We start from the raw sequence: 21297 nt of genomic DNA, 5'->3' as shown, positions 1-21297 counted from the left end.
AATTCTAATCTTTTTGGCTCTATAACCACCACAATGGTTTTGAAATGAAAAAAAAAAACAAGAATGTGCTTTAACTGCAGAATCTCAGCTTCAATTTGAGGGTATTTACATACAAATAAGGTGAGTGGTGTAGGAATTACAACAGTTTTTATATGTGTCTCCTACTTTTTAAGGGACCAAAAGAAATGGGATAAGTTAACAATCATCCATCATCCATCAAACTTTCACTTTTTAATACTTAGTTGAAAATCCTTTGCAGTCAATTAGAGCCTGAATTTTGGAATGCATAGACATCACCAGATGCTGGGTTTCATCCCTGGTGATGCTCTGCCAGGCCTCTACTGCAACTGTCTTCAGTTCCTGCTTGTTCTTGGGGCAGCTTTGTCTTCAGCAAGTGAAATGCATGCTCAATCAGATTTAAGTCAGGTGATTGACTTGGCCATTGCATAACATTCAACTTCTTTCCCTTAAAAAAACTCTTTGGTTTCTTTCAGAGTATGCAGTATGCTTTGGGTCATTGTGCGTCTGCACTGTGAAGCGCAGTCTAATGAGTTCTGAAGCATTTTGCTGAATATGAGCAGATAATATTGCCCGAAACACTTCAGAATTCATCCTGCTGCTTTTGTCAGCAGTCACATCATCAATAAATACAAGAGAACTAGTTCCATTGGCAGCCATACATGCCCACGCTATGACACTACCACAACCATGCTTCACCGATGGGGTGGTATGCTTTGGATCATGAGCAGTTCCTTTCCTTCTCCATACTCTTCTCATCCCATCACTCTGGTACAAGCTGATCTTGGTCTCATCTGTCCATAGGATGTTGTTTCAGAACTGTCAAGGCTTTTTTAGATGTTGTTTGGCAAACTCTAATCTGGCCTTCTTGTTTTTGAGGCTCACCAATGGTTTACATCTTGTGGTGAACACTCTGTATTCACTCTGGTGAAGTCTTCTCTTGATTGTTGACTTTGACACACATACACCTACCTCCTGGAGAGTGTTTTTGATCTGGCCAACTGTTGTAAAGGGTGTTTTCTTCACCAGGGAAAAAGTTCTTCGGTCATCCACCACAGTTGTTTTCCATGGTCTTCCAGGTCTTTTGGTGTTGCTGAGCTCACTGGTGCATTCTTTCTTTCTTTTTGATTTGGCCACACCTAATGTTTTTTCTATCTTTCTGATGGGTTTGTTTTGTTTTTTTCAGCCTTAGTGGCAGCTTGCTTCATTGACAGCTCTTTGGATCTCATATTGAGAGTTGACAGCAACAGATTCCAAATGCAAATAGCACACTTGAAATTAACTCTGGACCTTTTTTTCTGCTCCTTGTAAATGGGATAATGAGGGAATAACACGCACCTGGTCATGGAATAGCTGAGCAGCGAATTGTCCCATTACTTTTGGTCCCTTAAAAAGTAGGAGGCACATATACCAACTGTTGTAATTCCTACACCATTCACTTGATTTGGATGTAAATACCCTCAAATTAAAGCTGAAAGTCTGCAGTTAAAGCACATCTTGTTCGGTTCATTTCAAATCCATTGTGGTGGTGTATAGAGTCAAAAAGATTAGAATTGTGTCAATGTCCCAATATTTATGGACCTGACTGTATATCTTGTAAGAGTTTTAATCTTTTGCAAGAAATTATACTGTTTTAATATTCAATTATTTCAGTGTAGCAACAAATGCTTTTATCGGGGCTGAATATCAAAATAAGGGGCCATAGTACTTTCCTGTGCCAAGGTATGTGGTATAGTGATGAAGATGAGTCATGACGTCCTTATTATTTCTGACATTTCAGTTACAGGTAGAAGAAGAATAAAGCAGAATTGCTTTATCATAAAAGTGCAAAAAGTTTGCCTATGAAGAACAGATCAGGCAATCTGACTATAAAAATCTATTCAAACAAAACCAAAAAAACTAGAAAAAAAAATCAGTGAAATGTAAAATAGGATTAAAAAAGATTACGCTGCTTGATCTTGAAAGGATTGACGCCATCTTCTTTGGTCTCTCTGGTTGCAATGGGAAGAAGGTGTGGATCAAATGGGTGATGATCTGGGAGTGATGGGAGGTCTATTTGGAGGTTCTGGCTCCTGCAGGCCCAGCTTAACTAGAAGATCTTTTCCTTCTAATTATATTACATACGGTGTATGTTGAGCCGTTGTGCATAAAAGAGAGCTTGAGTGGGAAGCCCCAGTGGTATTTAATTCTTGCTGTCTGCAGTATAGAAGTAACCCCCCACACATTTTTTTTTTTAATTTTGGAGCAGGGTTCCCCTTTCAACCTTACTAAGTAACCATGTAAGTGTACAAATGTGCCGGCATATTAACAAGAAAACAATACATACGTAAATGAGAAAGAAAGGTAGCAGCGAAGCCCTAACAATAATTGATGTTCTATTGCTACTTCTCACCATAATAAGATGGGAAGAAAGGGAAATAGGACCAGAAGAAACAATTGCATAGGGGGCATCATACAATGTAGGGCCAATGAAGGTGAAATTATTATTATTAATATTATTGTTAGTATTATAATTATTATTATTATTATTATTATTATTATTATTATTAATACATTTAAGGAGAGCAGTATATTGATTCATCTGGTACCTTAAATGGGTACAGATATGTATTCAGTAACAGTCAACAACAACAGTAAATGTTCGTTTTTAGAATGTTTCCAGATTTACTGGTAAAACTGTGTGAACAGACAATAATGACTAAATAAAAGACTATTCTAAGAGAGTCCCTATGTAAAAAACGTTAATTCTGATACTGCTTTGTGTGACATAGTTGGAGATAACAGATCATGAAAAAAGTGTGGCTCTTCTATAACTAGTTATCTAGTATTTAGCAAAAGTACTATAAGTGTATGTTTTAATTCTGTTAATTATGTCTAAAATTAATTGATACAACAACTTATTAAATGTTATGGCCTTATTCCCTAACACTATGTTTAGAGGCTTAAGCTATATGTATATGGATTACTGTTGTCTATTTTTGTTGAACAGCATTATTTTAATATTTTAAATGGCCATGTATTACAAAACAGAAACACCAGCTTGCCAAGTAATCAAAAATACCAGAAGACTCATTCATCCAACACAAACAAAAGTATTGACAGGTTAGCTTAGTCATCTTCCCAGTTGCAACATGATGAGCAATGATGTCACTGAATCCTCCCTTAGAGACTAAAATGTCAATCTCTATGCTTGTTTGGTTACAGTAAAGAAAATTTGAAAAAATATGAGAGTACATAATAATAAAGTATAAAACTTCCTCACAGGGGCAGGGGCTCCTAATCAATCAACTGCTGAATGTTTTGCTTTCCATTGCATCCAATGCACCCAAAATCCATAATTCAGAGTCACTAGAAAGATAGCTATGCAGGAGAAGTTAGTGACTGGTCAAGGGGGTCAGAATTATCATAATCAATGTTTCCGTATGTGCATGGATGAATGGGAAACTATGGCATAGATTAAGTATCTTGGAAATATAACTGACCCTCTATTTGTCAGATATATTAACAGTGATAGTGGCAAAAATTTGCAGAATTTTGGGATCAGACAGCTAGAAAAGTATGTTAAGCTTTCTTATTTGAAGACTGAAAGAATACTGTATACACAAATGAGGGGAAATTTCTGTATAGTCATGTGGTTAGACCCTTACATTTACAGCAAAACATGAAGCTTTCTGGGGTAAAAATATTAAAGTCACATTTCAGATAGATTGTAGCAAGTTTCATTACAACAAACAGCCATTGATGATGACTTTAGTGATTAAGCTATTTCAGGCTTTATCCTAATGCATGAAACACACACACACACACACACACACACACTCCCACACACAGCATTGCTTCTACACCCCATTTAAAATTATAGACAATTGTTTCCGGTCAGAAGTACAATATATATATATATATATATATATATATATATATATATCAAGGCAGAAAGCAGAAAACTTGGTCATTGCTTTTATGGATTGTCCTATGACTTCAGCATATGTATTAACTGATAAACCCGTAATTTAAAGGATATTAAGACAAGACCAGTGACATGGAATGCCCAAGTTTGCTTTCTGGATTTCTTTCAGAGAATATTTAAAACATTGGGGGTGGGTATTTACTAAAGGAAAATCCACTGTGCACTGCAAGTGCACTTGAAATTAAAGTCGCTGTAGATCCACGGGGGACATGCGAGGAAAATAAGAAACAGCATGTTAGCTTGCACATGATTGGATGATAAAATCAGCAGAGCTTCCACTCATTTCAGATCTACCCCTTAGATTTAAAGTGACTACACTTCCAAGTGCCCATTCAGTGCACTTGCAGTGCAAAGTGGATTTGCCTTTTGTAAATAACCCCCTGGGTGTAATAATCACTGAATAGTAGGAATGAGCTTTAGGTTTGGGTCAAACATGAGTTCAATCTGAACCTAGCCTGTTTGTGGTTTGGCAAACAGAATGGCCAGGTTTGATCAGTTTGCCCTCCTCTGACTAAAGTCTATAACTTCCATTGCTAAATGACAGTCCCCCTCCCCATCTTTGTTCTATTTGTAAGAAAAGAAGCTAGTGGGAGCCCCAGGTGTCATTCACCAAATATCATATTGACAATCTTTCTTGCAATAAAATTAGTTCCCACGTTGATGGAGACAAGGGCCTCATCCCAATATCTTGTGTACCAAAAGTAATGTGGGGGTTTATAGGGGACATATCAGAACATATAAGCCCACTTTATCTACCCCCTAATGAAAGTTCAGCATATATAATGCCCCTTGCTACTCATTCATAAGAAAGTAAATAGTATATGAAAACACCCATACCATAATTTAGTAGACAATTAAAGTAATTTATTTACTAAATAAACAATGTCACATGATGTAAATTCAAAGTCAATCATATCATAAAGTGATCTAGATCCAGCATCAATCTTGATGAGTAATGCCCAATGACCCACTGACACAATGTCTCACTGATAATTTGACCACAAAAGACAGTTCTCCACAGCTTCATTCTGTTTAACAATCCCAGTGGCTATCGTGGGTGAAGTAAATGGTAAAACGTGGTTTTGAACATATTTTTTCCCTAAAGAGCAGTAAAAATTGTAAGCATTGGGCCTCCCTTAAAATCCATGCAGACCTTTTGTCCATACATGCAGCCTAGATGGCTAGGTAAGGGGCAGTAGCAGGAGTGCAGCTCCCCTCTTTAACAATGCCAGGTCACATGCCCACAACTTTGGGAGTGTACCTTGCAATGGGGGGTTGCAAAGCCTTCTCCCTTGCAAAGAACTTGTCCCATGTTGATGCTGACATGGGCCCTATATCCCATAGGGAACAATAACTCTAATTATACCTCCCAGGAAATCATGTATGGACATAGGCAAAGATCCATACAATCATACAGTTTGTTTTGCATTGATACATGTCCCTTGGGTCAGGACCCAGGTCCCCAAACACTTTTTATGACAATACCATGCATATAAGCCTTTAAAATTAGCACTTTTGATTTTTCATGTTCGTGTCCCATAGACTTTAATGGTACTCGCGTGTTCGAATGAATTTTTTTGCCTGTTCGCATGTTCTGGTGCGAACGGAACTGGGGGGGGGGGGGGGGTGTTCGACCCATCCCTACTATTGATACAGTTTTTGTCAGCAAATTCTTGAATATGGTCCCTTAATATGTTAGACTGACAGGCCTATAGTTCCCAGAACTAGATCTCTGCCCTTTTTTGAATATTGGGATATATGTGCCATGTAGGCCTTTCACCAATCAGCTGGTACCAATCCTGTCAATATGCTGTCCATGAAGATTAGGAATAGTGGTCTGGCTTATATGTGCCATGTGGGCCTTTCACCAATCAACTGGTACCAATCCTGTCAATATGCTGTCCATGAAGATTAGGAATAGTGGTCTGGCTATAACCTGACAGAGGTCTTCAGGGACTCTTGAGTATAAGCCATCTGGTCCTGGTGATTTCTTTATGTTTCCATACTCTGGCTTCTGTTAGCCTCAAGGCTAGATACTGTGATGTGTTACCAACAATACAGCTGTGGTCGGTATACCACTGCTTTTTCTGTGTGAAGACTGAGGAGAAGAAAGCATTTAGCACAGCTGCCTTCTCCTTGTCATCTGTAACCATTTTCCCTTCCTCATCCTTTATGGAGCCTATGTATTCCATCCTCGCCTTTTTACTGTTAATACATTAAAAAAAAATTCTTGGGATTATTTTTCTCTCTGCTGCTATGTGTCTCTCATAGTCTGTTTTAGCCACCCTGATTGCCTTCTTACACCACACATTGCATTCCTTGTATTGTTGGAATGTTGACATAGACCCTTCTGCTTCATACTTTTTTTGTCCTTCATATGACATTTTACATTTTGTTTCAGCTATCCAGGTTTAACCTTTGTTCTTCTATATGTATTACCCATTGGAATGCACTCCTCTGTGTTCCCTGTTTCAAGGAATTTGGTCCCACTTAATATCCTGCAGCATTGAGCGCAGTTTAGCAAAGTTGGCTCTTTTGAAATTTAGTGTTCTTGTACTCCCCTTGTTCCTCCCTTTCCTATGATTTACGCCGAATGTAATAATTCTGTGGTCACTATTTCCTAATCTGTCCCATATTTCCACATCTGAAATCAGATCTGTATCATTTCTAATTAAAAGAGCTAGCAATGCATTACTTCTAGTAGGGGAATCCACCAATTGGGACATGAAGTTGTCCTGTAAAACATTTAAGAAATGTTGGAAAGTTGGAAATAGTGGTCCTTTAATGAGTGGGCTGTCCCTTCCACCCTGTCAATGTTGGGATAGTTGAAGTCTCCCATTATGATAACATATTCCTGTCTTGCTGCCATTTCTCACTGTGAAAGGAGATCCAACATCTTCCCTCAGGGTAGGGGGGCCTGTAAAATACCCCCACTATTAATTTCCCCCTTACATCCACCCTTTGGAGCGCAACCCATACGGACTCCACCTACCCCCTTTCCCCCATCACTGATGTCATTCTGCTCTTCTACCCATAAATAATTCCTGATATATAGGCACACCCCTCTCCTACCCTCCCTGTCCCTCTAATACAAGGAATACCCCTGAATGTTTGCCAGCCAGTCATATGAGCTGTCAAATCAAGTTTCTGTTATTCCCACGAAGTCCACATCCTCCTCGTGTAATAGAAGCTCCAGTTCCTCCATTTTGTTGATTAGGCTCCTGGCATTTGTGAACATCCCCTTGAGTTTTGTATTGGTGCATATTTTTTTTCCATATAATTTCTCAGGCTTCCTTTTTTGATTTGGTAACTCATTAACCCTGGGATTAGATATCATGGATATAATATCACTAGTGTCTCCACAATTCCCCTTTGTACTATGCTCACTGCTGGTTATTTCTACCTCTAACCCCCCCACCCCAACAGCTAGTTTATAAGCCCCTCTAACCTTGTGGCTATCTTTCTTCCCAATAAAGCTGTACCATTCCCATTAACCCTTTCATGACTAAGCCTATTTCTGACATTTGGTGTTTACAAGTTAAAATCTGTATTTTTTGTGAGAAAATTACTTAGAACCCCCAAACATTATGTATATTTTTTAGCAGAGAATAAAATGGTAATTGTTGCAATATTTTATGTCACACAGTATTTGTGCAGCGGTCTTTTAAAACTCAACTTTTTGGGGAAAAAGATACTTTCATGAGTTTTAAAAAAATGAAACAGTAAAGTTATCCCAATTTTTTTGTATAATGTGAAAGATGATGTTTCGCCAAGAAAATTGTGCACACTTGTGGAATGGCAACACACTATGGTACCTAAAAATCTCCATAGGCAACGTTAAAAAACAAAACAAAAAAAAACAGTTATCAGGTTAGAGTTACAGAGGAGGGACATGAGATAGAGTGGATAGGTTTTGATGTTAAATGTCTGAATGCTCCCAGCCTATTCTCAGTAGTTTGAGCAGTTATTAATGTTGGACACTATAGACAGTCTACTCTGTGCAGATCTGTGGGCAGTGTCGGACACCCCAAGACACAGAAAGTTCCCGTTAAGGTGTGTCGGGGGTGTCGAGACAGTGCACAGACCAGAAAATGGAAAGCCTATGTGACTGCTGCTCTTATATCCCACACTATTGCCATGTATTTGGTTTGGATGCAACATTTGCTTACCTGTTCTCTCCAATCTGAACTTTGTCTACTGGTGGATGTTAAAGTTAATTTTCAACATTTGCTGTGTACTGTTTGCAGTTTGTTATTGTACTATTGTATTATGGAAACTTCAATAAAAATATTTGACACAATAAAGAGTTACAGAGGAGGTCTAGTGCTAGAATTATTGCTCTCACTCTGACGATCACGACAATACCCCACCTGTGTGATTTGAACACTATTTACATGCGGGCATGACTTGCGGGGAAGGAGGCGCTTTAAAAAAAATGTATTTCATTTATTTTATTTTTTTACATTGTGTTTAAAAAAAAAAAATTGATTGCTTTTATTGCTGTCACAAGGAATGTAAACATCCCTTGTGACAGTAATGGGTCGTGACAGGTACTCTTTATGGAGGGATCAGGGGTCTAAAAGACCCCAAAACCCTCCTTTTCACTTCAAAGTATTAAGATCGCCAAAAACGGCAATTCTGAATACTGTATATTTTTCAAAAACCGGCGCCATTGGCAGCCGAGTAAATCAGAAGTGACGTTGTGACCTTGTTTACAGAGAGAAGACTGGAGCGAAGCCATTTCTGGCTTCATACCAGTCTGTCTCTAACCGTCGGAAGTGGTGGATCGAGAATCAGGTCTCCCGGTGGGACGGGAGGCCCGGTAAGAGCGGCAGAAGGCGGCGGGAGGGGGATATCCCCTCTCGCTCCTCCTGGATAACAACCAAGTGGCTTTTAGCAGCATTGGTTGTTATCCCTGGAAATCTGACTGCCCGCTCTAAAAAAAGCAGTAGCGGGATGATGTCTGCAGCTGCAGGCATCATCCTGGTATAACACCCTAAAGCCGAGGCCGCATATGCGTACTCTCGGCAGGAAGGGGTTAAGGTGCAGTCCATCCTTACTAAAGAGCTGGTAACCAACTGAGAAGTCAGCCCACTTCTCCAGGAACCAAAATCCCTCTTTCCCACACCAGTTCCACAACCACCCGTTCAGTTCCCTAGTCTCCTGCTGCCTCTCTGGTGTGGCTCGAGGCACAGGTAGTATTTCAGAGAAAACCACCTTGGAGGCCCTTCTCTTCAATCTTTTCCCTAAGTCCCTGAATCTTTTTGTAGCACTCTCCACCTTCCTTTCACTTTGTCATTGGTGCCAACGTGTACCATGACAGCTGGATCTTCCCCAGCCCCACCCAATAATCTGTCCACCAGCTCTGTGATGTGCCAAACCCATAACTCACAAAATGTTTGTCAATGGTGTTTAATACAACAAAAGAAAAAATTGGGCATGGAAAAGCCCAAGGTCAGGCTTTAGAGGCACAATGGACAGTGGTCGATATAAAAATATATATTTTATTCATAACAGTATGTGGTAGAGAGCAAAAGAGCAAAACAAGTAAAGAATTAAAAACATATGATGCACTCTACTCAATGCATGACAAAGATAAATATGCATAGTATATATAGTAGTGCACCCCTATGCATCGACGTGTTTTGCTGTCTAGCTTTTTGCTCGTTGTTGAACAGGGTCTACAAGCTACAATGCGATTAAGTGGCATCCATATCCAACCCCCCCTTCCTTTCCCCTTGTCTGAAATAGGTAATAGTTGGCTTTGTTCTTTGGGCATAGTTGCCGGTTCTTGTGCATATTCTTGTGTGCCCTTTATGTGCCCTTTATGTGCCCTTTATGTGCCTGTGTGCCATGGATATGAGTTGACTTTGTACTGTGAATGGGCTGGATTTTGGGTCTGCTTTTGCTGAATTGCTATTCCATGCCCAATTTTTTTATTTTGTTGTATTAAATCTGTATATGGATGTGGCCATAGGAGTGTTTTCTTCATACTTCCTGTTTGTCAACAGGGCTTTCCAGATTAACCATAGTGATGCCATAGATATGATCCTTGATTATCTTCCAGGGCATTCTGTTATTTCTTCCAACATAATACAACTCACATCCACAGGTAAGTAGATCTATCACTTAAGTGGTTTCACAGTTGACAAAATGGCAAGGTGTAAAATGGTGCCACATCTTTGCTCTCATTGACAAACCTACAATAGGTACATTGTCTACAGTTATAGGCTCCCTTTGGTAAAGACCCACATGGTTAGCAGATCCAGTTCTGGAGAAGTAACTAGAAATGAAAGAATTCTTAACAACCTATTCCTATAATTGAGAAATGAGGTTTCTCATCTATAAGGTATTGGATTACAGGGTTTTCAATAACTCTTGCCTAGTTTCTTTTTGAAAGAACAGTAAATTGCATGGGTTATTTTTAGCTGTCTGATATTTAAGAGACTTTTTGTTGTACCCTCCATTTCAAAAACTGATCACAAAGTGCTTGGGCCTGCACATCAAAGTCCGTCTCCTCTGTGCAATTCCTCATTAAGGTATTGTCCCATAGGGATGACCATGATTATATGAAGTTGATGCACATTTATGTAGTGCTGCTGCAGCATTCCTTGCTGTAGATATACAAAATAAACTAGTGGAGGCATTACCGCCCCTTTTATTATTATTATTATTTCCCTTATTATTTTCTTGCTCTTCTTTTTCCATCTCAATCATGCATGCTTTATTTTTTCTAATAAAACCTCCTAAAAAAATTATCAGTCACATCAACAACAAAACTGTGTTGTTACAATGCCCCATTATTTAATTATTTTTCCAATATGTTCAACTGCATTATTATTCAAGATGCATTCACAAGTTCTAAAGATTGCAGGGTAAAGACAAAATAATAGAGAGAATTTCCTTTCCTTCCTTTCTGTAATAGTGAAAACATAATGAATAAATATGACAATTAAAAAAACATAATAATGCTATTAACCTTATGATGAACAAGTCACTATTTGCAGCATTTTTTTTACAGGAAAAAATAAATAAAACAGATGCTGAAAAAATGTCACTATTTGCAGCAGTTTTTTCTGCCCGCCTAAAATGTTGATTTCAAAAGAATAGATTGGGCAGCTCAACAAATACCTTGCTATAATGCAGTTAATTAAAGTAAACCTGTCAAAAACCTGGGCAATTCAACATGAGTCTAAGATGATATATGCTGAATTTACCTTTAGTGAAAAACCACATGTCAAAATGATCTGAAATTCTAGAGATATAGGCGACTAAACTTATATGCAAATGTCAAGATATCCAATAAGCGCTTAGATTGGTCCCATTCTCCTAAGCTTCCTTATTGACTTTGAAGTGATTGCCATCCTCATTACCCCATGTGGTGGTTAAGGAGGTGGGAGTGAGTGTGAACAAGCTCATCTTTACCAGTAAATTAAATTTTCCATATATTTTCAGATCAACTAAACATTTTACTTGCAAATTTTGCTAAAATTAACTATTATGTTTTTATTAACATATGTTCAGTTTAAATAGCTCAGGTTTATGAAAGGTTTACGTGTATTCCAATATCTGTCTACTAAGTGTGGGAAGCACCCAAGTTAATTTTCTCAAGTCAATAATTTGCTAAAGGTGTGCTGTTACTATAATCATGTACTTATGTCACCTACCTGTCCAATAAGATAGCAATATTGTGGCGTGTCTTAGGAAGAAATCCTTCATGGTCTTCTTTTGGTGTTTCCCATGCTGTTCTAAAATTGCTTCAGTCACCCTGGTTATGGCCTCTACTTTTATACTGGATTACACTTGTCAATGTATTTTCCAAATACCCTTCTGTTTAAACTTTGCTTGCACAAACTACTTCCTTTCTGTTGGCCATGTGTTCCTTAGACAACCATCAAGATATCCATGTTATTTGATGGTGAAAAAGAAGGTCGCTCATATCTGGGCCTTTTTTTTTTAAAGAAACATATTATTGATTTGCATACATGCAAATTCAGATGATCCTTGTTGAAGCAGTTCTGACAGATAAAGCACATCTGCTCTCATTATTATACTGTACATGACTTGAAACACTGGTGAAGAAAGAAGCAATACATACCAATATGAAGTTGTGTTGTATTATTATGCAAACTCTGAAAATGTACTTGCTACATTTTATTGTTTTCTTTAAACAGGATTGATTAGGGATGGGTAGCCACAAGAACCTCACATAAATTATTAGACTTACAGAATTGCACGCCTATGCACTGTAGGTTCAATAATACCTATACTTTTTCTTCATGGACTGATTGGGTTTAGATTAATGTATGTTTACTCCTTGGGGTTTCGGTGTACAAGCTGCTTGCTGTTGATAGTCAGAATGCCTCTAGCACCAGTATATCATCTGACATGTAACATATCTTGTTAGATTTTCATCTTTCATAATGATGTCTCTTCTTTTTTTCTATCTGTAAATCTACATTTGTAGATTCACCTACAGCTTTTCTACATCACAGGCAGTTATATCATGAGATCGCTTTTGGGCAAGGGACCTAGTTTAGCTTTTCAAGATATTTTTTTTCTTACAAATTGTTTGCTGTCTAAATATCTGGACTTCTTTTTACTTTTACGACTTACACATAATGCCACTTTTGGATAAACATGTTCAATCATATAGCAGGGGTAATAATACATTGGAGCAGCTGTAAAGTTTAATATTATGTGTGAGGAGAAGAAACACTTTGCTGAATTTTTACAAGTCATCATGTGCTGTAATTCATAAACATCTCTGTCCATTCATTGAACATGTAGGCGGATGATCCACACAGCCAGAGCATTTGTTTCAATAGAATTTGCAGGCATACATCTTTTTGAATTGGCCGTATATAATGTTTTGTTTCTGTTTGTGTCACATACAATTCATTGTGTTTATTGATGATGATGATGGATAAGAATGCACTTTATAAATGTTATATGATCATTCAGTTCAGAATCCCCATATTAAACATACAGTCATTTCCAATTATATACCAGCTCTACAATACTAATAAAAAATATTTTTATCAAAATAATACAAATGTATTCATCTTTAGCTGGTTTCACTGCACCTGCACAGTAAGAATGATTTATAATTATTTAGACAGCTAACTATGAGGACATAATCCAAATTCCTTTTATTACTGGAATTTGAGATGTGGAGCCAGCTTTTCCATTAAATAGTAATTTGTAAAAGCAGGAAATGTATGGATCACATACCTTCCTTACTAAATTATTGGCATATTTTTGTAACACCCTGTAGTTTAGGCAGGGAGCTCCTCACAAATTGACTTGCCAGGAGTAATTATCCTGGTAAATTGATAGAGATCTATTGATTTCTCCCTAAGTTTGACCTTGTTGTACTTTTCTCTTCTACCACTAGGTAGCTGGGCACTTAGAAGTATAATATATGTGGAGGATAGCCCAAGGTCAGGTTATGGGTATATGGGGTATCACAGCCAATGGGCATGGGATTTCTTGAATCCCTTGGTCTGCTGGGAGAACCTATATATTTGGGTGGAGTGAGGAGATCTATGTTCTGTGCCACCTTGACAGCTGTCTAGGTGGACATGTGTCATATGCCCTGGGCTGCTAGACCGGAGATTGGGCCTATCCCGGGGGCCCGGTGAGTAGCTGAAGCATGTACCAGAGCAGCATTCTCACTGAACAGGCACAGTGGAGAATCGGGAAAATTCAGATTGGGCCTATCTCAGGGGGCATCTGGCTGCCAGGCTGCATGGGGGCCTATCCAGAAGTAAGAGGGCAGTGCAGGATTGGGGCTACAGCTTACAGTCCAACCAGAGGTGACAGTTCTGTTGGTCGGGGGAACCTGCGGTGGTCAGAGGTAGAAGGGAAGCTGTCACCACTAAGGGACCAACCACCTTTACAAGGGGCCAGAATGAGTAACTGAAGCATGTACCAGAGCAGCATTCTCACCGAACAGCCACAGTGGAGAATCTGGAAACTTCAGGTGGTGATCAAGTTAGAAACCCAACCAGTGGAGGAAATGCTTGCAGAGCAGCCTTGTGTGTCAAGCTAGGGACCGAGCTGGTCAGCAGGGGTGAAGCTTGAGAAGTATGGAGTGCCAAGCTAGGGACCCAGCAGGGAAGCGTTTGTGACTCTTAAGGGAGATACCACCACAAAGCTTTGAGGAACCCCAGGGATTCAGAGTAGGTGAATCAGAGGGTCCAGTGAGAGACCAGGAGCTCAAGGGGCTGAAGAACTACAAGTAGAAGTTGGGAACTGTTAAAGACTGTTACCATAGGAGACACCAATCCTGCACGTGCAGATGTGGCACCTTGCTGGGGCCTTTCTCTGCACGGCTGTCCTCCTATTGAAGTCTCTGAGTTTGCCAATTAAAATTGCAACTGCTTAAGTGTGTCCTGGTCCTAACCGTATTCCCCTCATAAAAGAAAGACTGTAAAATAAATAAACATCACTTTTTCATTCAAGATGTGTCTGGCGCCCAATATCTTACACCTTGCACCCATTATGCCTCACAACCCATTACTTTGGCCTTAGAGGTCCTCATTAGACTGGAAGAGGCTAAAGACTTTGCTACATTTATTACAAGTGTGATAACTGTAAAATAAATATATGCAGCATTCAGCATCTCAAACAACTACTAAAGCTCTAATTACATATACATGTATATAGTATCCACCGTGGTTTATATAAAGTCCACCATATGTGAATAAGGATAGTCTCTGGTGAATAGTATCCATGGGCTCCTTCTCTAATGATCTGTGCAGTGAGTCTCACTCCCTTTAGCCCTTGTACACACGGTCGGACATTCCGACAACAAAATCCATCGGATTTTGTCCGAAACTGGTGTTGCATACACATGGTCGGACAAAGTTGTCGGAAAAAATGATTGTTAGTAACGTGATGATGTTATTTAGTTACGATGGGACTACGTTCAGGCTAGTAGCCAAAAGCTTTGGTCTAGGAATTTGATCTGAGCATGCGTGGCACTTTGTCCGATCGGAATTCTCTACAAATAATCGGACAAAGTACGATCGGATCATGTTGTCGGAAATTTTTTTATATCCAGCTCTCAAACTTTGTTGGTCGGAAATCCTGACGGAAAAAGTCTTATGAAGCCCCCACACGGTCGGATTATCCGGCAACACTGTCCGATCGGACATTTTCCGTCAGAATGCCCGACCGTGTGTACAAGGGCTAAGAGTTAACACTTATTAGCAAGCCTTTGTTCACAGTGTCTCTTTATATCAACCAGGAGATGACATTCCACGCTCAGGGTCTACTCCAATGGCAGTTGATCTTACAAAGAAATAACAACTCTGTATAGCGTAATCCCTTTCACATTTGAAATTCATTGGTAAACCATCCCGTTAAAATTACATTTACAAACACAGCCAATATCTATGTATCAATTGTATCCACATCAGTTCTATATTCACCAAGATATACTGTATGAGTGTTTGGCGTCTCACCCCCAGATTGCTACTCGCTCGGTGGAGGTGTCCTGCTACCGAGCGAGAAGCAGTGTGGGGGCGAGACACCATACACACACATATCTTGGTAGATATAGAACTGATGTGGATACAATTGATCAATGGTCTTTAAAGTAGTCCCTGAGTGTGGAGTACCATCTCCTGGTTGATTTAAAGAGACACTGTGAACTAAGGCTTGCTAATAATTATTTTTTGGTGAGTGTTACTCTTAAGGGAGTGGGATTCACTTGGTGAGGGGTTAATGTTAATATGGATTATTTTATTTAAATATCTCCTGCAAGGGTGCGCTGAGTAGAGTGCTCCAACTTTTTGGATCTCAAACAACTAGTCATATTTACATTTCAATTAATATAAATGGTGCAGCGCAAAATACAAAAGTCCACACATATTGGTCATATATGACAACAGAAGAGCATGTAGAGCGGGAACACCACGTGGAAAGTCCGCTAATTGCTTGTATGTGACACTCCTTCCACCAGTAGGAATAAACTCTTACCAACTCTCGGTGTGCAGGAGTCTTTATTTCCACATGCGAATAGAGCAGTAGTCTGAATCGTTTGATCACATGCAGCCGACTCCAGAAAAAACCCCAATGGATTTACTCCAGATGTAAGTAGGATTTACTCCAGATGTAAGTAGGTAGGTATATGTGCAGGAACAACTACAACGAAAGGAAAAAAAAATAAACGATCTAAGTGTAGCAATAAACAGATCGCTTTATAAAAATATTCATTTAAAAAATAAAGAGAATTAAGAAGTTTTTATATAACACAAAAAATAAAAAATCTTTCGGTTTCAAAGTCCACAGTTCTGTGAATGAATTACTGAATAGCAGTGAATTGCTGTCAATACTGCTTTACACCACAAGATGCCAGTAGTGGGCAATAAGCATATCGAGACAAAAGCTGAGTCATTTACAGCACAAGATACACTTAGCCCTTGTACACACGGTCAGAGAATCTGTCGGAATGAGTCTTATCGGACCGTGTCGTCAGATAATCCGACTGTGTGTGGTATGCATCAGACTGATTCCGTTCGAATCTCTGTCCGACCCAATTTTCCAACATGTTGGAAATATTTCCCGACCAACTGGGCCGGACGGACCTAATCCGATCATGTGTAGAGCATTTTCATCGGACCAAGTGCCACGCATGCTCAGATCAAATTCCTACATCAAAGCTATTGGCTACTAGCCTGAATGTAGTCCCATCGTAACGAAATTACGTCATCACATTCTGAAAGATCGTATTTTTCGCCAACTTGGCCCGACCGTGTGCATGCAACAGTTTCGGACACAATCCATCGGACTAAATCCGACGGGCAAAATCCAACGGATTTGGTTGGCAAAATCTCCGACCGTGTGTACGTGGGCTAAGAATGAAATCAATGTGAAAAAGCAAAACAAACAGCACAGGGTGGACGGCGGGCGACGTCCGTAATAAGTTCCTCCCCCGTACGTACGTCCTATCAGGACTTCGTCAGCGGTGGGTGGAGCTATACAGCGTCACCCTTCATACTAATATAGTGCTCTGTTGCCATGGTGAGCCTGGAAGCTTATCAGACGGCGATGGCCCGGAAACGGAAGACCGCCACCATGTTAGTGCCAGAAAAGCTTGCTTAACACCTGGGGACACCTAACCAGAGCGTCCATACACAGTGCACTGCCATAGATTTGTTAGAAATTACTTATAAAAAGAAACAACAAAACAGGCATTGGTAACTGCATTAGCCAATTGTATATGCCTTGCTAGATAGTTACCATTGCCAAATTGTTATATAAGCATTATCTTATACAGTGTATATGTGTTAAAAAATTATAAAAAATATATAATAATATATGTATATTTTTAACAGGTATATACAATTTTAATAAAAATTCCTGTGGACACTTCACCCGCCGTCGAGAAAAATAAATAAATATATATATACCTGTAGTGATAAACTATAGTACATATGTTTGAAAATGGACTGCCTATCTTAATTTCTTACCATATGTGTAATGCCGCGTACACACGATCAAACAATCGGGTGGAAAAGTCCGGCAAACTCAAGTCCGCCAGACAATCCCCCCGTGTGTAGCCTCCGGCATACTTTTTTGACCCGAAAGTACGGTGGACTTAGAAAGTAGTTTTGCACTCCAATCTTCCCACCGGACATTTCGGCAGACAATCCGGCCCGTGCGTATGCCAGTCCGCCGTACTTTGGAAATGAATGGACTTTTCCCGCCCGGAGAAAAGTCCGCTCATCTTGAGTGGGTCTCCAGGTAGGCGGGGCCCACGAAGGAGACGTTGCTGACCCCGCCACCTGGTATGGACTTAAAGGGGAACCCCAACGCCGAAAAAATCAGCGTGGGGGTTCCCCCCAGGTCCACATCAGACCCTTGTCTGAGCACACTACCCAGCCGGCCAGGAAAGGGGAGGACGAGCGAGCGCCCCCCCTCCTGGGCCGTACCAGGCCGCTTGCCCTCAACATGGGGGCACCTTGGGGAAGGGGGGGCCGCACTCTCTTCAGATGCTGACTTGTCGCTCCCTCCGCTCACAATGGCTCCGGCGAGATGCGCGGCGACTTATATAGCTACATCGCCGGATGATGTCCCCGCCTATTATGATGTCACAGTCCCAGCATCATCCGGTGATGTCCCTATATAAGTCACCGCGCGTCGCGCCGGAGCCATTGTGAGCAGATGGAGCGACGAGTCAGCATCTGAAGAGAAGAAGAGAAGAACAGAAGGCGGCGACTACAGCGGCGACAGAAGACCGGGCCACCGCCTGTAAAAGAGCTATAAGAAGGCGCAGTGGCCCGGCAGAAGAACCGAAGAGGGGGACAAGACCCCCAAAGTTGGAAGAAGAGGGCGGCGGCGAGGAAGAAAGCCGGGCTCCTCCGCTAGCAAAAGAGCTAGCAGAAGATAGCGGAGGAGTCTGGGGAGAAGACCCCCGAAGACGGAAGACCCCTGGAGCTGTGCAATAAACTATTGTTACCCTGTTTTGTGTTTTTTTGTACTTTTTTTCACAGGTGAATGGGTAGGGGTACATTGTACCCCATACACATAGGGTGGGGGGCTGGTATCCGGGGGGCCCCTTATTAAAGGGGGCTCCCGGATTCCGATAAGCCCCCTGCCCGCAGACCCCGACAACCAATGGCCAGGGTTGTCGGGAAGAGGCCCTTGTCCTCAACAACATGGGGACAAGGTGCTTTGGTGTGGGGGGGCCGCGCGGCCCCCCCTTCCCCAAGGCACCCCCATGTTGAGGGCACGCGGCCTGGTACGGCTCAGGAGGGCGGGCGCTCGCTCGTCCCCCCCTTTCCTGGCCGGCCGGGTAGCGTGCTCGGACAAGGGTCTGACGTGGAACGGGGGGGTTCCCCTTTAAGTACATGCCAGGTGGCGGGGCCAACGACGTCTCCTTCGCGGGCCCCACCTACCTGGAGACGTGCTCGAAATGAGCTGACTTTCCTCCGCGTGTGTGGGCGAGTCCGTTCATTTCAAAAGTAGGGCGGATAGTACGGCGGATTTAGTACGCTGTATTAGTCCGCTGAAAAAGTGCTGTGTGTGGACAAGTAGCCCGTTGGGAAAGTCCATCGGATAGTCCGCTACGTGTGTACGTGGCATAAGGCTTTTTCACATCCTAAGGGCCAAAAATCGTTTTTTGTTTACAAACTTTTTATTGTATAATAATAATAATAATATAAAAATTCAAACATGTATTCTATATATATCATAATAAAATTGTGATTACAAAAGAATAACACACAATATACAAATTGTTTGGGTGATCTAATATTTCTAAAGGAAATAAAATAATATGATACATTAAATATGAGTGTATCAACATCAGGTAAAATAGAAAATAAACAATAAATAGTAAAAGATTGAATGTACCAAATAAGTGAATCATTAGTTTGGATGTCTGTATATAAACCAAGGTGTCCATTTAGCATCAAAAGAGGGTTTTGAGTCATGTAATGTGTGAAATATAATTGTCAAATTTGATATATAAACTTTCATATATCACGTGTACATATCGAGACTTTATAATATGTACTTTTGTATAGGATATTGTTCACCTTTTATTTTAGGGCAATTAGTATGATTGGTTCATCTATGACACATTTGATTATGTCACTGGATTTTTATATATGATGTTTATGTATATAGACACTTATTAGGAACACTTAGTTAGCAGTTTGTCTAACTGACTTTTGGGAGTCACATTGTGTATCTGCCCATTAACATGTGTATTGAGGGGGGGCCTGCTTAGTAGACCCACACATACGGTAACACCCACAGGGGGCTTGCTTCATACACTTTTAGGTGTTTAGCTCTAGTGTATACCTCTTATTGTGGCCAATATGACCTCTCTCTTGTTCCTCTTGTACCTATCCTTCTTTGGTAGCGCCACTGACCCCCCTATTATTTTTTTTTGGTGCCCTTAAGGGAGCCCTAATAGGGGAGGCAGCTACCGTATCATTTACCATAAGCGCAGCTTTTTCCCCTTTATACTATTTCTAGGCCCGTCTGAATTTTGGAAGAAAAAAGTCAGATGAAGCCCACACACGATCGTAATATCCGACGGAATGATTCCGTCTGACCTTTTCAGCCGGAAACTCCAGTCGTGTGTACACGGCATTACACATTTGTGGAGGCCCTGGAACAGCAGGATAGTGGAAACACTAATAAGATGACCCCATTTTGGAAAGCAAAGACCCCAATATACTTTCTAAAAGACATAGTGAGTCTTTTAAAATGTATTACTGAATCAACACACTAAATCAATTACACAGCACTACACTTGTTGCCAATAAATTACTGTGTCAGACAAAATAGCAATTGAACAGTGTATGGCACCTTATCTGGTCAAAATTGTGTGTGTATAAAAGAGAGACTATATGCCTGTCACTCTGGATATCCTGTGAGTGCAATACTTATGATTTTAATGTTTATCAACCAGTAAATTGTGCCATACTATTTGCGGCTTGACACCTCTTTCTGCCCAAATCTTTAGAAAATGTAATTTTTCGCAACAAATTTTTGGAAAATGCAGGTAAGACACATTTTGCTACTCCTCTTTAGTATGACAATAACACGTGTCCCAGACTATATTCCATGCCTGGAGTCCTGGTGTAAATATGCCTGTGTTTAGCTGGCTAGAGGTGCACCCTTTACCCCTCCCCTCCAAAAATTCCTCTTCAGGAACATTGTGGCTAGTTGAGGGGTTAGATGACCTGTTCTCGGTTCCATCTATACTAACAGGGGTGAAGACTGGGGCAGTACTGGGGGTGCTAGTATTATTGCTGGTATAATTCTCTAATTCTGAGACAACCGTAGCCAAGAATTATCCTCCCCCGCTCCCTCATGATCCCGAAGAACCCTTTTCTCCATATCAGCAGAAGGGCCAGCTAATTTGGCTTTCCGAGTGTTGTGGGCTACTGCAGTAGCTGAAGAAGCAATTGCTTTTACTGAGGTAGGAGTGTTAGGTGCAGAGGTCATGTAACAAAGGAGATGATTTATTTTGGACAGTTTAGGCTGTTTAGACATTGCTTCTATCATTTTCTCTGCATGCTTACAGCCCCTGGCCATGACCCGCGGTATACCCTGTTACAACCTGATTACAGTCCGATTTAGAAGAGGATTTCAAGGAGGAAGAAGAGGAAGGGAAGGGGAGAAAATGATCTAAGATGGTGAGACCCTGGGTATCGGACCCAACCAGTGCTGCAGAGACACTGGGTACATTGGGGGGGGAGCATAAAAGGGAAAAAAGAGCAAAGAGAGCTGAGGAGCTGTGACTGTAGCTGTACCTATAACTGATGACTAATATATCCACAACC

The sequence above is a fragment of the Lithobates pipiens genome, unplaced genomic scaffold, assembly GCF_037356315.1.
Source record: "Lithobates pipiens isolate NorthernLeopardFrog02 unplaced genomic scaffold, aLitPip1_a1.2 Scaffold_16, whole genome shotgun sequence".
Lineage (NCBI taxonomy): Eukaryota > Metazoa > Chordata > Amphibia > Anura > Ranidae > Lithobates > Lithobates pipiens.
This window is presented reverse-complemented; position numbering follows the sequence as displayed.